The sequence below is a fragment of the Ictidomys tridecemlineatus genome, chromosome 14 (assembly GCF_052094955.1).
Source record: "Ictidomys tridecemlineatus isolate mIctTri1 chromosome 14, mIctTri1.hap1, whole genome shotgun sequence".
Classification (NCBI taxonomy): Eukaryota; Metazoa; Chordata; class Mammalia; order Rodentia; family Sciuridae; genus Ictidomys; species Ictidomys tridecemlineatus.
In genome coordinates, this window is record NC_135490.1 from 22,990,705 (window position 1) to 23,006,951 (window position 16,247).

A 16,247-nucleotide genomic window follows, 5' to 3' on the forward strand; every position below is an offset into this window, starting at 1 on the left:
AACCCTCGAAAGAAAGAAAGAAAGAGAGAGAGAAAAGGAAAGATAGTTCTCCAAACCTTCATGTGTAGATCAGCAATGGCTTTAGATTTCTTTTATACTATGTCTCTACTTTGAGACTCAAAATTAAAACTGTTCTTATTGTGGCAATTTCCTTCCTTAACACAAAAGGGAATTTGACTTTGATAAGAATCAAGATCAGTGTGAGAGCTAGAGCAGCTTTGGCCTTAGCTAAGGGTATGTAGGGATATGAGAAGATCTAAGAGAAAGAAGAATGAGTCTCTGTGAATGAGCATTTTTGCCATTTCTCAGAACATACCAAGGGTGTAAACAGAACTAGAGATTCCAATGAAGAGGACACAGAGCAAGACTTTGACCCTGAGATACTATAGAGATTTATTTATACTCTTCCCTAAGGACATCTCCAGTTTAGTACTTAGAATTTTACAATTAATTTCATTCTGTTTTCAATGTATGTGTGCATCTTTCATTCCACGGTTCTTTCACATTTCTCCAATTTAAGTAGTAACAGAGTGACAAAAGCTATTGTTAGCACAACTATAAGATGAAAACTTCATTCACATGCTCAAATAAAAATGAATGCTTACATTCTGAATGTTGGACTGGAAGTAGAATTTGGAAATAGGAAACAAAGGAAGGAACAATATTACAGAGAAAGAATGTCTTAAATCCTTGGCGGAGAGAATAGGGCACAATCAAGGGGAAGAAGAGGAAGGGGAGCTTCTGTGAAATGGATACATCATGATTGCAAGTTCGAATCCCCAACAACCCTTACATGAAACCACTAACCACAGACCCAGAATAGGACTGGAGCCCTGGAAACTGTCTGTGACCAAGTGAACTGAAAGAGAAAACCTTTTTTCCTGAGTATGAGCACACTCCGCTGCACTTTTGAAATTTCCCCCAAATTTGCAGCTACACTGTATTGCGAAGCCTTGGTTTATTATCTTTGCATTTCTTGGGCAAAGAAACGTGTTAACATTTAGCAAATATTTAGAATAAGTGAACTATGCTAAAATTTGTGGCAGCAATATTATGAAAAGCACATTTTCTCTTTCAAGGTATATTAAAATAGAGTTACATTACCCTAAAGGATACACTTTAGTATATAAGGAGCAATGGCATGAGGGGAAAAAACAAGTCTAGCAAATCTACTTCAAGTTTTATCTGCCCTATATTTTCTAAATTTGGGGCCTTAAAAGGATTCAAGATCATCATTTTTGAAATTGGTAATTGTTAAAGTTTAGATCTGGAATGTACCTCAAAGCTAATACGTTGAAAATATGGTCCCCAGTGAAATAAGGTTCTGAGATGGAACTTTTAGGCAATAAGAGCTGGATATGGGAAATAGATGGAGGAAATAGGTCACTGGGGTCATTGCGTGGAAAGGTTGGTCCCTTTAGATCTCTGTACTTCCTGTCTACAATAAGTTGAGTACTTTTCCTTTTTATGTACTTACACCCTCCTTTGCCATGATGTTCTGCTTCACCCCCAGTCCAAAGTAAGAAAACTGGCCTACTATGCACTGAATCTTCTGAAACCATGAGCCCAAATAAACCTTTTCTCTTTTAAGTTGTTTATGTCAGGTATTTTGGTCACAGTGATGAAAAAGCTGGTAACATAGTAATTAAATTCTTAGTGATGAATTTTCCATATTACTTAGGGAAATTAAGATTCTGATGCATACACTGGTGTAATTTTCCCATAGAGGCAAACACAAAAGTTTTGACAGGAGTTATAATATGCAGTATGTTAATATCGAGTTTTTAAGTAAAGCGATAGTTGGGAGTGTTTAACCTAACTCTACAGATATAGTTCTATTCAGTGTATTTATTGTGTAGTCTGTCCTATTAAAAAGTTAACTCTATGCCTATATTCTATTACTAGGCCTTCAATTTAAAACATATGCAAATGCCTTTCTTGATTAATTGCAAAGCTTGGATTCATAGGTCAATGTTCTACATGAGGAACAGATTACTTTCAAACATTTTTAATTCACTATTGATCACTGTTAAACTCTTTGGCACCTAGTGGAGAAACTCGTTTGGAATAATTTATGAGTGGTTGTGTCTATTATGAACATTTAAAAAGTCTCTGTTTTGCAACTATTACATTTCAGTTGCCTATATGCAGTCTACACTACCGCTGCCCCATTCCTATTATCGAAGCTTTGATAAAATTTGCATTGTACTAATATTATGTATATAATTTTCCTATTAATAGGAATTTGTTTTGAACCCCCTTATAATAGATATCTTTAGGGCTATGTTCTATTCATGGGTGTAGTTTTCATTTCTCCCTTACCCCCTTGCTTTCTTCTGTAGAAAATAATAATAAAGTATTTTTTTCCACATGAATATGACTTGGTAGTATTTACCCAGAATTAGAATGGCATCATTATATAGCTATCTTGGCCTTTCTTTTAACCATAAGTAATAATTATCTAATATACATTTTTGGGGTCCCAAGCAAAAGAAGATGACCTAATAAATAATACCTCATAATAAAAATAATATCTAACAGTGCAATAAAATGTGCAAAGATGTTCCAATTCAAACATCTCTCTGTATTTTCCTTTTGATTATTTTTAATAGATAGAGTGGGCATACAAAATTCAAATAAAATTAATATTAAATTAAAAATACTGCAAAGATATAAAATTTCATTAGTTAAATAGGAATAATACAAAATAATTTAAAATTAATCTTAATGGGACCCTAAAAATTTGTTGAGCACCTGTAACCTTAAAAGAAAACGTTTTTGTTTATTTTACTATGATGGATTCATCACACAAATTCACATGTAGTTATATGTGCTTCTACTTTAATACCCATTCACATTGACATTATGATCTTCTACATATTTGGTCAAATAAAAATATAAGAATAATCCTCCCCTGAAAAACATACTCTATTATCAATGTTTGATTGTTTTTCAGATTATTGATTCCATCCATCCCCTCATTTCTCATATCACTGGCAATGTTCTTGGTGAGACTGATCATTCATTGCCTACTCTACAAAAGGTCCCACTAACCTTCTGCCACTTTCTCAAAGCATCTTGGAACACACCTCTAAAATTGACTATATCCCAAGGTATGGTAAATATTTTTATTTCCCACTCTCTCACCAAAATCATTCTGAAAAGAGGGAACCATGTTTTATTTAATAAACCTATTCCCAGTGTCTATAAATATTTTGTCACTGGGAATAATACCAAATAGTGCCAATATTTTTTTGAAAATAATAAATATCTTCAAAGAGCCTTATACAGTCTGAAAGGAAAAACAAAAGAAAAAATAATCCATGTCAATTGAGTGGGACACTGTTAATTTCTAACATAATATTAACTGCAAAAAAATTAATTGTAAAGAATCCTTCAGTTTTTCTTGTCTGGCTTCAGTGCGACTATGGAAGTGATACTGGAGCAAAAGAATGGTCAGTGTAGGTAATGAATGATTGAGTCAGGAAGATGAGGGATGATCCAAAAGAAAATAAAATGCTAATATCCAAAGAATCTCCCCTTCCTCACCTGTTGCCAAGGTCACCTGCCTCCATAGAATTGCTCTTCTCAACAAGGAGTTATTAAAGTGGCTATCATCCTGCCTTTGGCCACTCCACCTTTTGGTCACCTAGGCAGGTAAAGGGAGGAAAGGACATGAGATGAAAGGAAATTTGTTATCTATAAAAGGGGGTGACACTCTCACTATCTGGAGCACCAGTTTTAGACCACTCCCTCTCTGGGGGAGTCTCTCTCCCTCCCTCCCTCTCTCTCTCTGTTCTATCCTTTAAAGAAAACGTTTTACTCTTGCCTCAGCATTTCTCAGTACCATCATGGAGTTCAGCTCTCTTGCATGCACCCCAACCCAAGTGCATCTTTTTGAATTTTTCCTTGTGGAGGACAATAATGGGCACCCATCTGCTAATTTGATGAAGTTAGTGTAAGCCACCTTTATACAAGACTCGGGTGACAGGATTCATGGTCTAGGTGGCTCCTAATCACCTGTCCTGTGGATCAGGCATGTTAGGTTCTGCCAAAGCCATTTCTCACGGTCCTTTCCCGTCTCCGGGTACATCTGGCATGAGTACAAAATGTTGTTAATCTCAGTCTGCCTGTGGATGCAGGAAGACAGACAAGGGAGGGATTGGAACAATTGCAAGATTCTGGCTAGAGCCACTTCCAGGTGAATCTCAAAGGTTTCTTCCCCAACTCCTATCTCAACCACCTTTATTGGGTATCCCGTGGTAACTGATTGATCAAAAGGTGCTGAGTGAAAGCCCCAGTGACTTATACCTCTTATGAGCCAAATTACACTCTCCTGTGCTCACTCTTTCCAAAGCACTCCTCTCCCTTTGTGATCAGACTCTGGCAAGTCAGACTCCAGTGTTGAAAGAGGGACATGGAGTGGTTCATAAGGAAATTTCTGGGTTCCCTTTTTTTGCATATTAAAGCTTCACAAGCCTGTGAGGATTCTATTCATTGTTGTTTCTGTGCTCTTGTGTGCTCTGATAACTTCTTTGACAGCAAAGTGGGAGATATATACCCACAGCTCTCTGAAGGTTCTTTTGACGCACAGGGAGCAAAAACACTTTATTTCATATTTTACTCCTAGTGTTCTTCTGCTACCAAATATGGTCTCAATACAAACTCTAAGACAGAGAATCATAGCCATGAGAGGGAAATATAAATTTTAATACCATCCTACAGCTTAGCCTGTCCTGTGAAAGAAAGGAAGTAGTCCAAGGTACATATGCAGGCCTAAGGAATTCTCAGACCTTGTTTAAAAAACCCAATTTGGGCCAAAAATATAACTTATATTCAACTCTGATCATCTATTCTGAGATCCAGTTCCATCCACCAAAGTTCATTAACTAAGGGCAGACCTAACACAGAAAGATCAATATTCATTACAAAAAAAAAGAGGTTCCATGTTTTCCCAGGGATTAAACCTCACATGGTAAGGTTGGATAACCAGGTTGCTTACATTTTTTTCACTGTCATCCATGAAAAAGTACATAGGTTATTGACCGCACTGGTGAGATGTAGCAGTTAAATCCAGAGATCAGGCAGGAAAGGAGGAATGGAAACTGCTGGTAGATAGAGGCTCCAAAAAACAGAAGCTCCAAAATCAGGAAAACATCCCCTAGCTAAAGATACTGTTGGTGCAGGTACCTATGAGTTCTGTTTCTTTCATTCATTTCATGTTGTTGTTCATAGGGGAGGCTTGTCCTCACAAGTATTGATGGGAAATTGTAAACTCTGATCTGAAAAAGATGTTCTACATACTCCTTTCCTAGATTAATTATGGCCATGTCATTTTTTAGAAGTCTTGTTTTTTTGTTGTTGTTGTTGTTGTTTGTTTGTTTTTAAATTCCATATGTTTGAGCTTATGGTTTTATGGTAAATTCACATTTGATTCTGTATGCCTAAATTAATATATTTTTCTGATCAGTCTTATTTTATCTAACTATAGAGGTTTTTATACTCTGTCTTTTTCCAGAGGTCAATTTTCAAGGGTTATACACTCAAACACATTGGAAAATTTTCTTTTACAACAATCCTAAGAAAAACGTCAACATGGTGATGTTGGGAATAAATGTGATAGCCATAGAGGCAAATGGCCACCTGAAACTTTAATTTTGGCATCCATCATGGCTGCCAAACTTTACATCTAACATTATAAACTGAATTATCCTGTCCTACTTTTAAATCATAAAGTAAGAGTCTGACAGACTCTAAAAATTTAAATTTAATAGAAGATTTAATAAACATCTATAGTATTCCCTCTTGTGGAGATGTAACTACAAAAAGCTATGAGATTTTTGTTTTCTATCTGTTTTATGGATGTGTGCATATCTGTGTATTGTATTATGTCTACATATGTGCTTCTGTCCATATATCGTGTACATGGTATCAAGATCGGTCTAGATGAATAAGCACTCATAAATCAAAATTTAAATGAGAAATGGATCCATGTACATTTTAGTTCACCTAAATTAAAAGATATTCAATTTAAATTAGGTAAAGAGATGAGAGTAAGATGTCTCTAAAACTACTAACTCACAATATTTTCTAAGTGGGTCAGACAATTAATATAGTGTTGGTTTTAATAAAATATCTCAAATGCACCACCCATTATTTCTAGAATTTTTCTTCAACAGGGAAGAGATGGCTAATATGGTTAACTACACTTGTCTGATATCTGGCTTTTTATAATTAAAAATGAGTAAATTAGATTTAACATTAATTGGAATAATCTTCATAAATGTGTTTGTTAGAGGAGACATCTGATTAATTTGCAAAGTTAAAGTACTAAAACATCAACAGCTAAATATGAAATCAAGGACTCTTGACTTCTTAATTTCCAAAAGGAAATATTAAATGTGTTTTCATAGATGGGTAAGTAAAAAAAGTTTGAGTCTTACATTCTATCAAGTGTAATTGTTTCAGTTGGATTTCAATTAAAGTAATATAAGTAAAGTACTATAATTAAAGTACAATGAAAACATAAAGTGTTTCATCTTATTGAAGGGGAACAATTTTTCTAAAATTAGAAATTCATAAGGATAGTTTCAGAAGAAAAATTTAAAAGGGGTCAATATCTAGGAAAGATATATAAGAAGGTCTAGGTATGGAAATATATTTTACTATGGAAAGTAGAAGTAAAAATAAATGTTTCTGGATGAGAAAGTCTTTTCTGTGGTTAAAAATGTAGAATGTTTAAATAGGTTAAAGAAGGATTGTGGAGAGTAAATCTTAAAATTTTTGTGTGTAACAAAGTTAACTATAATTAGCACAATCAATTAAAGCTATTTAAAGTTTTTCCTAAGGTCAAATATTAATGCAGTGATATAAACCATAGTTTAATTCTCTATGGGTTGAAATAACAAAGATTTTTAAAAACATTAATCTGCTCTTATCTATCAAGATAATTTCTATGTCTCTTAATTTTTATTATTTAGATAAACTTGTCTTAAAGAAATTAGGGTTTATACAACTCTGGTTAAACAATAACTGTTATTCTAGAGTATTACACTATACTACAGATTCTGAGTTTTTCTTTAAAAGCTAAACTTGGTTAAAATAAAAACATCATTGTAATTGTGGCACTGTTACTGGCTTCTTTGCATACTAAACATATTCATATCTTCCAAGTACATAGATATTTTAAATATAAGATTTAGAAGAACATTTTAAAAAGTTGGTGTTCTTCAAGCAAAAGTTTAAAATAAAGGTTTGGTTTAAAATAAAGGTTTGGTATTATGTTTCTTGGTTCATAGCTATTATACAAATTCTATATGTTTTTAATCTTGTTTATTTCATTTTGTATTTTCCTTATAAACCTTATAAATATTGTCTGTTAATGTCTTGCAAAATTACAATTTCTAATATAACAACCCAAGTTAAATTTGAGATAACAGGTCATCACCTATAGGTCAGTCAAGATATAAAGGAATAAAAACATAAATAACTGTAAAGTTATAGACATTAAAGGTAAAACCCATTACTCTTACTTAAAGAATGGTGAATCTGACTTGCTTAATATTTAAGACCAAATCTAGAGATTAAAATTAAGGAAGCAAAAGCCTCCACCCGCCAGGGTGGGGGCAGTTGATATTTGTCTTCTGCCCTCTGAGATCAGCTCAAACCCAGGGAACAAGGAGACTTCACTAAAGGCTTCACAAAACCTCCTGATTGGAAATCAATGACTCCCTAGAAAACAGAAAGCTGACTAGTGCACATGCTGCAAAGAGGAGGGTAATTTCAGAGGTCAATATTCCTGATGCTTTGAAGGTAAAGCACATGGTCAACAAGACCCTGACTCATCCAGGCAGATGACACTAGAGGAGCTAAGAGGGTGTCCACAAGTTCCCAAGGATGACCCCCTGCAGGAACACAGCTGCCTTTTAACAATAGATAGGAACAAGGTCAATTTGACCAGTTGATCTTAAACCCCTAGTAAAACAAGTTATAACCAAAGTACAGCCATACCTGGGCACTTAAAAGGAAAGACAACAGTTCTTTTGACTTATGATGTACACTTGTATTAGCCTCACCAAGACTACAGTATGTAGGGCTGGAGGCAATAAAAGTGGGATTCTTAGACAGGAGTTCCTAATAACTATCAAAACAGATGAAGAGAATCAGAAATGTTTTGTCAATTTAAGGCCTACAAATCTTCCTAATCTCCTAGATAGGCATAATAAATCAGTGTTTGCTAGTATGATTATCTAGCCCTAAGTAACAAAAATAAAAGGAGGTCTACTAAACACAGAGGTTGTGCCAATAGAAAGGTAATTTTCAAAAATCAGATGACATGGGCTGGAGATGTGGCTCAAGTGGTTGCACGTTCACCTGGCATGCGCGGGGCACTGGGTTCAATCCTCAGCACCACATAAAAATAAAATAAAGATGTATCCACCAAAAACTAAAAAATAAATATTAATTTTTTTTTAAAAAAAATCAGATGACATCATATTTTATGGAGGCATCTATGACATTATAAAAACTTTCATGTTTCCTGATATCTCCAGCAATGTAACTAATATCCTTAAATATTCCCAAATAGAGGTCTTGTGCCCACTAGTCTTGTTATGGGAACAACATTTTAACTCTTATTCCTCCTAGTGAAAATTACTAGTTTCTAGCATCATCATGACATTTGTTAACATGTTCCAGATTCTGCAATATTTATTTTATATTAATCTTGTTCCAATACTCATGTATTTTTGTTTCTTTCATAGAAGTACCCACCACTGAAATGACTTTACCACCTGTTCTTTGTGAACCAGACTTTTACCACAAACCCCTTGAATGACCTACCAGAACATTCCTGAAAGGGAAGCCCCAATTCCTTGCCCCATGTCACCCTCTCATCCCAAAGTAACAAGAGTGGTCATCATCCATTCCCCATTACAGCAGTAAGTATTGCTTAATTGTAGGGGGAATTAACACCAGGGCAAAAGGACAGCCAGTGTAGATAATGAACTATTGAGTCAGGAAGATAGGGGCTGATTCAAAAGAAAATAAAATGTTAATATCTCCACAAAATTTTCCCTTCCTCACCTGTTGCTGAGGTCAATTGCCTCCAGGGAATTGGAGTCAAGTTAAAGTGTAATCCCTGGGTAGCTTTCTTCCTGCCCTTGGTCACTCCAACTTTTGGACCTGTAGGCAAGGTAAGATGAGGAGGAGGCATGAGAAGAAAGGAAATCTGAAGTCTATAAAAGGGGATGATACTCCCTACTCCATGGAATACCAGTTTTTGGAGCTCCTCCTCTCCAGAGGAGTCCTCCTTTCTCTCTCCTCCCCCTTACCAATCCCTTCTTTCTTTAAATAAAACATTTTGCTCTTGATTTGACATTTCTCCAATCCTGATTTTCAAGACTGGTCTTAGAAAAACTTACCGAATTCCAATGAGTTTAGAAATAATTGATTTTATCATTGTACAACCTGTGAGTGAGTACTCGTGATTTTTTTAAAGCAGTTTGTGGGAACAAAAAAACAGGTAAATATAATATCTAGAACTGGGAGATAAGAAGAAAAAAATATTATTTTGTTATGTAGTTTGTGGGGTTTTAACAATTCTGCATAAATTTCTCACATTTTGAAAAATTACAGAACTAGATTTAACTGTATTCTGACACTGTGTCTTTCAGTACATTTTTTCCAAAATCAGTTTATTGCATATGTGCAACATTAAGAAATTTTAATGTTTCTCTCAACTACTATTGCCTTTTTTGAAGTAGCAATAATTTATTTGTGTAAGTATATAAATTCATATCAAGTTATAGTACTTGGAAATCAAAAATTTTTTCTACCATGGTAAATCTGTCTTTTGTAAGATTTTTTAGAATCATATTAACTACACATATCAGTCATGTGACATTTTAATCAGTTATATGTGGAAACATGGAACTAAATAAAAAATGCAAGGCACCTAGAGTATAAGAGGTATGGGTTTAATGCTTACTCACTTTCCCAATTTGTCCTGGATTTTTCTTGAACAGTGCTAAAACACTAAATATGTTTTCAAATCCAATCAAATAGATACATCAGCCATGGGGATTAATCCTTATGGTTAAAGATTTGTAAGCTGACCATGGGCTTTTAAAGGTTTGCCCTAGAACTATAAAACTTAGAAGAAAAGCAAGGACAATATCTTTTCTATCATTAGATTAGGCAAATATTTCTTGGGCATAAATATCATAAAGTATAAAAGAAAATCCATGGTAAACACATTTAATCAAAATTAAGTATTGCTCCCTAAATTCCCTTAAAAAATGAAAAGGAATCCACAATCTTGGAGAAAATATTTTTAAAACACATATATGATAAAGAGCTTCTACCCATAACATAGGATGCATTTTTGCAGTTTAAGAAGAAGACAATGGATTCAACAGTAAATTAACAAAATATCTGAACAAATATTTCACTAAAGTAATTAAATGATAGCTAATATATCCATGCAAATGTATTGACATCATTTTAAATCAAATTAAAATGTAAATTAAATTCACATTAAAATCATAGTTAAATGTCATATACACCCACTTAGAGTGGATCAAATTAAAAAGCATGACTATAGTAAGCAATATACACAACTATATATCATTTTTTTCAATAACAATAAATGCTACAACCAATTTAGGCAACTAATTGGTAGTGTATTACACAGTTAAATATATAATTGCTGTATGACCTAACATTTTATTTTCTTGACTTTTACCCCAAATTAATTAAAATGTGTCTACAAAAATACTTATAATCATCTTTAAATCATTCCATTTATAATCAATGCAAAATGAAAACAACTCAATGTCCATCAATACATAAATAGATAAAAATATAAGAATTCATAATTTTCAATGCTGTTCATCAAAAAATAAAAAGAATTACTGATTCACAAACCATCGATGAATTCAAAAGCATCTTGTGCTGTGAAGAAAATAAGTTGATGACAAATATACATTTTGTGATTATGTTTATTTGGGACTCCAGAAAATCAAAACTATAATGACAGAAAAACAGATTAGTGTTTCCAGGTGGGTGAGTATATGGATTCAGTGATCTTGGCTCGAGGGTGATGGTAATCCAAATGCACACGTCAAAAGCTTTTGGATCATATGCTTAAATAGTGTATATTTTTGTAGTAATAAAAGTCCCATAAAGCTACCTAAAATATTTTTAAATATGTGAGAAAGGATTGGTGAGCAAGAATTTCACACAAAGTGCATCAAACCAATCATTTTTGTAAAATTATAAATATTTTTGTCCATTACTATGTCTCAAGTTTTGAAGTAAAAAAGAACTTAATTACATGACAAACTAACATAGGGTGATGAAAATCTTATGCTTTTATTTTCAACACATTATTCAGAAGGTTGATTAATACATTGACTATTGAGTCTGATAATTTAAATATTCTTAATAATTTGTACAATAACCACTAATAGGAAATGATAACATCTTTACTATTATCATTTTAAAGAAGCATGCAAGTGAAAAAATGCAAAGAAAACAAAAGTAAAAAATGAAAGCTTCAACGAATTGTAACATTTCCATTATCAGAGTGTATTTAAATGGACCAGGCATTCCAGGTAAATGAAAAAGTATTACCAGAGTATATATTAAAATTTTGTTATATGTTACTTATAAGGTATATCTGACAACAGAAAACATTCTGAGCCATCCTAAATTTAATGATCAAAGTCAGAGGGAGAGTGTAGAGGAGGGAAGAGAGAAGTTAATCCATTAACACCTGAGGAATAAACCAACAAAAAGAACTTCGATGTGGAAACCCTGACTTAAATCCCATCACTGCACACCACCAGGCTAACTTTTCAGACTTTTAACACCCACCAATCCAGAGCAACATTGCTTATCCCTATGAACTTCTCTCTTAGCCCAAAGCTCTCCCATCTCCTGTTTACCATCCCCACTTATCTATACGCAGTCTAGGTGAAAGTGAATTGCTTTCCCAAAGTTATAGAAACTATTCTTAGCTCTGGTTCAGTGCACATGTTCCCACTGCCACCTGGCCCTTCTGCTGGCTCTGGCTAGTATCTTTAATGACTAGAAAAACTCTTATGTCACAGAATTGATCTCTAGAGTTTGGCTTAACACACGGAATTTATAAGATCATAGACAGTTTGGAAATAATTTCACAGAAAAGAAATGAGAAGTTAAAAATAAAACAAAAGCAAAACCCAAACGTTTGAGCTATTACTTGTATATAAAATATTTAATTGACTAATTAATAACATAATAAAATAGTCTAAAATAAATGAAACTACATAGATAAAATAGTTGGGAAAAAAAGAAATCACAAATTATCTTAACAGTTATATTACGGCATCATACTTCTCCCAATTGATGACTTACCTTTATTGCTCATTCACCCAATGGATGACTTACCTTCATTGAAAACATAAGGCAGTGTAAACCCAATAATTTGAGAATTGCTTGAGCATACATAGAACATTTACAAACAATTGACCATATTATAAAAAAGCAATTTTTCACAATTATAGATATTATTAATGGTGTAAAATATATCCACTGATGATTAATACAAGCAAATTAGAAATTAATAAAAATTTAAAAATTCTATCCTCTAAACATTTTAAAGCACACTATTAAAATAAATAAGTTCAAAGAAATATTAAAAATAATAATTTGTAAAGTAATTCAATACATATGCTCTCTTAGTCCATTTTATTCTTCTATAATAGTACATGAGAATAGGTAATATACAATGAATAATAGTTATTTGACTCTCAGTCCTGGAGACTGGGAATTCAAATATTGAGTTGTTACATCTAATAAGGGCCTCTGTGTCATCAATGGCAGAATGGCACAGAGAGGATGTGAGTGAGCAAGAGTTTAAATTTGTAGCCTTAACACTTCCTATAATCTATATTAATATATTTTGGGGAGAGTCCTCATGACTCAGACACCTCCCATCAGGCCCCACTCTTCAACACTGATGCATTGAAAATTAATTCCAATACATGTTTTTTGGGGGATACATTCAAACCAATGTGTTCTTCCCCAGTCCCACAAATCCAAGTCCTATTCAAATATAAAATACATTCATTCAACTTAATAGTCCTCAAAGTCTAACTTGCTTCAGCATAAAAAGACATGTTCTAAACACAGAATTTCATTGACATAATATATGAGTCAAGTTTAAGGAACTATTTCATCCCAAGGCAAATTCTTCTCCACTTATAAGACAGTGAAATTAATAATTTATTGTTTTAAAAGTACAATCATGGGAAAGGCATATGACAAACAGTTCCATTACAAAAGAAAGACAGAGGCAAGGAAAGAGGGTAAATTATCCCAGGTAAGTCCAAAACCCAACAGTGAAAATATTAAATGTAAAAGCTAGAGCTGTGACTGCATGCCTCTTCAACCTCAGGGCTGCAAAAATCCAGGCATATTACTTACAATTTGAAGAACTCAAAGAATTCAATATAGAGGGTTTGAACATTTTATTACTCACATACTCCTTAGCAATGGCAGCCCAGAAAAAATAGAGGAGTCATGTTATGCCTACATATTTCCCTGGCTTGTAATTATATACATATGGTTTGTGCTAACTGAACATATGGACTTCTTCAGATGTTTTATGAGTACATTCCTTTACCTCACAACAAGGACATTCTACCTTGATTCTCTCTTAGAGACTGGGGGTAAGAAAAGCGGGCAGTTTCCCTCCTTCTTACACATCATAACTCATTCGGTGCAATTCTTCTTATTTCACTGCCAGGAACAGCAAGCCTTCCCAAGCACTGACTGGTGGTAAGCACTAACAATGTCCCACATCCTAGATATCCTGGGACAGGGTTTGGACTTCAGGGCCTCAGGCAGTCCCATTCCTATTTTTCTATTCCTGCTTTTCTGGACTTGGTACATCTAGCATCTCTCATGGATTGAATTCACCTACCTGTCATTTTCCCAACCTGGAGGTACATGCTTGTTTTATTGAGTTTTTTTTCACTATTATGACCAAAAGACCTAACAAGAACAATTTTAGAGGAGGAAAAGTTCATTTGGGGCTCACAGCTTCAGAGGTCTCAGTTAACAAATGGACAACTCTGTGGCTCTGGGCCAGAGGTGAAGTAGAAACATTATAGTGGAAGGATGTGGAGGAAGAACACAGCTCAGGGCATAACAATCATGAAGCAGAAAGAGAAAACTCTGCTCACCAGCCGTACTGTACCTGCTTTCAGTCACCACCGATTTAATCCACTCGAGTGAATTATTGCACTGATTAAGTCAAGGCTCTCATGACCCAAACAGTTCACCTGTAAACTTTCTAGCATTGTCTCACCCATGAGCTTTTGGGGAACCCCTCACATCTAAACCTAACAATATTGATAGCCTTGCAATTCTAAGGGTTTGGAGTCTGTAACCTTCTCAGAGCTCTATAAGGCATTGCCCTAGTAGGGACTCTCTGTGATGGCTCTACAGTTGTGAAAAGTCGTTGCTTGAGCTCCAAGGCTGTCTATGACATACATGGAAATCTAGGTGACTTCTATGACTCCAAGGCTCTTACATTCTGCACATTTGTATCATAAACACTATGTAGGATTGCCGAATTTTATGGCTTATACTTCCTGGTGCAGTGGGGTCAATCTGTAGCCAGGTCTACTTCAGTCATAGTTGGGATGGCTAGGGGCTGAGGATGTAGCTTGATGGTGAAATGCTTGCTTGGCACTCATGAGCCTTGGGTTAAAATCCTTGCACCACACAAATAATAAATAGATAAATGATAAATAAACAGCTGGGATGGCTAATGGTCATTGTACCAAGGTGGAGCTGTGCAAGAAATGCTGGAGTCCTGCATGGAAACCTGCCTCTGAGGAAACCTCACACTCAAGGTCTTACTGTGGGCCCCTTATAGGAAGGGAAGCTTCAAGGATCTGTGAAATGTCTTCAGGTCCTTTTCCCACTGACCTGATAAATGGCACTTGGCTCCCTTCTATCCATAGTAATCTCTTTAGCAAAGACAGCCTTGACCTTGATTGGATCTCCTACACACCTCTTCACTCTTCACATGGCCTGGCTGTGAATTTTACAAATTTTTCAGGCTATATTAAAAGTTCTGTCTTTAAATTAAAAGTTCTGCCTTTAAATAATTTCTCTCCTCTCAAATCTTACACGATGCACTTAAAAGTAACAACCCACTTCCTTCAATATTTTGCTTAGAAATTTCCTCTTTCAGATATCCTATTGACCGCTTCTAAATTCTGTCTTTCATAAACTGCTCATGCATGTACACAATTCCACAAAGTTCTTAGATATTTCATGATGAAGGTGGCCTATACTTCAGTTCCCAATACCCAATTCCTACATTTTTGTCTTAAGATCTCATAAAAAAATCCCTTAACCTTCAATATTTCTAATATTATTTGATCAGTGTTTCCCTATATCTCTTTTGTTCTGACCCCTTACCAGAATTACTCTTATGGTTCCACTGATGATAACCCAGACTTTTTCTAGAATTCTCCTCCAAATTCTTTCACCTTCTATTCCCTGTTCAGTTTCAAAGGTAATTCCATATTTTTAGGTAATCATTACACCAACTACCATACTTCTCAGAGTGGATTTTCTAGTTTAGGTTTTGGGTTTTGTGTGTGTGTGTGTGTGTGTGTGTGTGTGTGTGTGTGTGTGTTTGTGTGTGTGAACACATGCACGTGTGCATGCATGTGCACACTATTCCAACAGAATTCCCAAGACTAGGTGATTTATACTGAACTGAAATTTATTTGGCTCATGATTCTGGAACTTAGGAAGTCTTAGATTAAATGGCTGCATAGCAGAAAGACAAAAGAGAGGGTGAGAAAGGGCAAAGGATTGAATTCATAGACTCAAGTTTTTTATAATTGGCATTAATCCACTCATGAGCATGGAGCCCTCATGATCTAAAGAGCTCTCTTTTGGCCCCATCTCCCAAAACTGTTGCATTAGGCACTAAGTTTACAACATATGCCATTTTGGGGAGACACATTGAAACCATAGCAAATTCTTACTAATAAACTTGATAATATAATACTAATAATACAGTGCCAAAAATACTTAGAGGAAATTATTACCAAATGTTTAAAATAAAATGATAGCATTAATAATAATGAGCCAATTAATGTAATTTGAAATGTTAGTACATGAAGGAAATATTGCAAATGAAATTAATAGTTTATTAAACAAAGATACAATAGAAT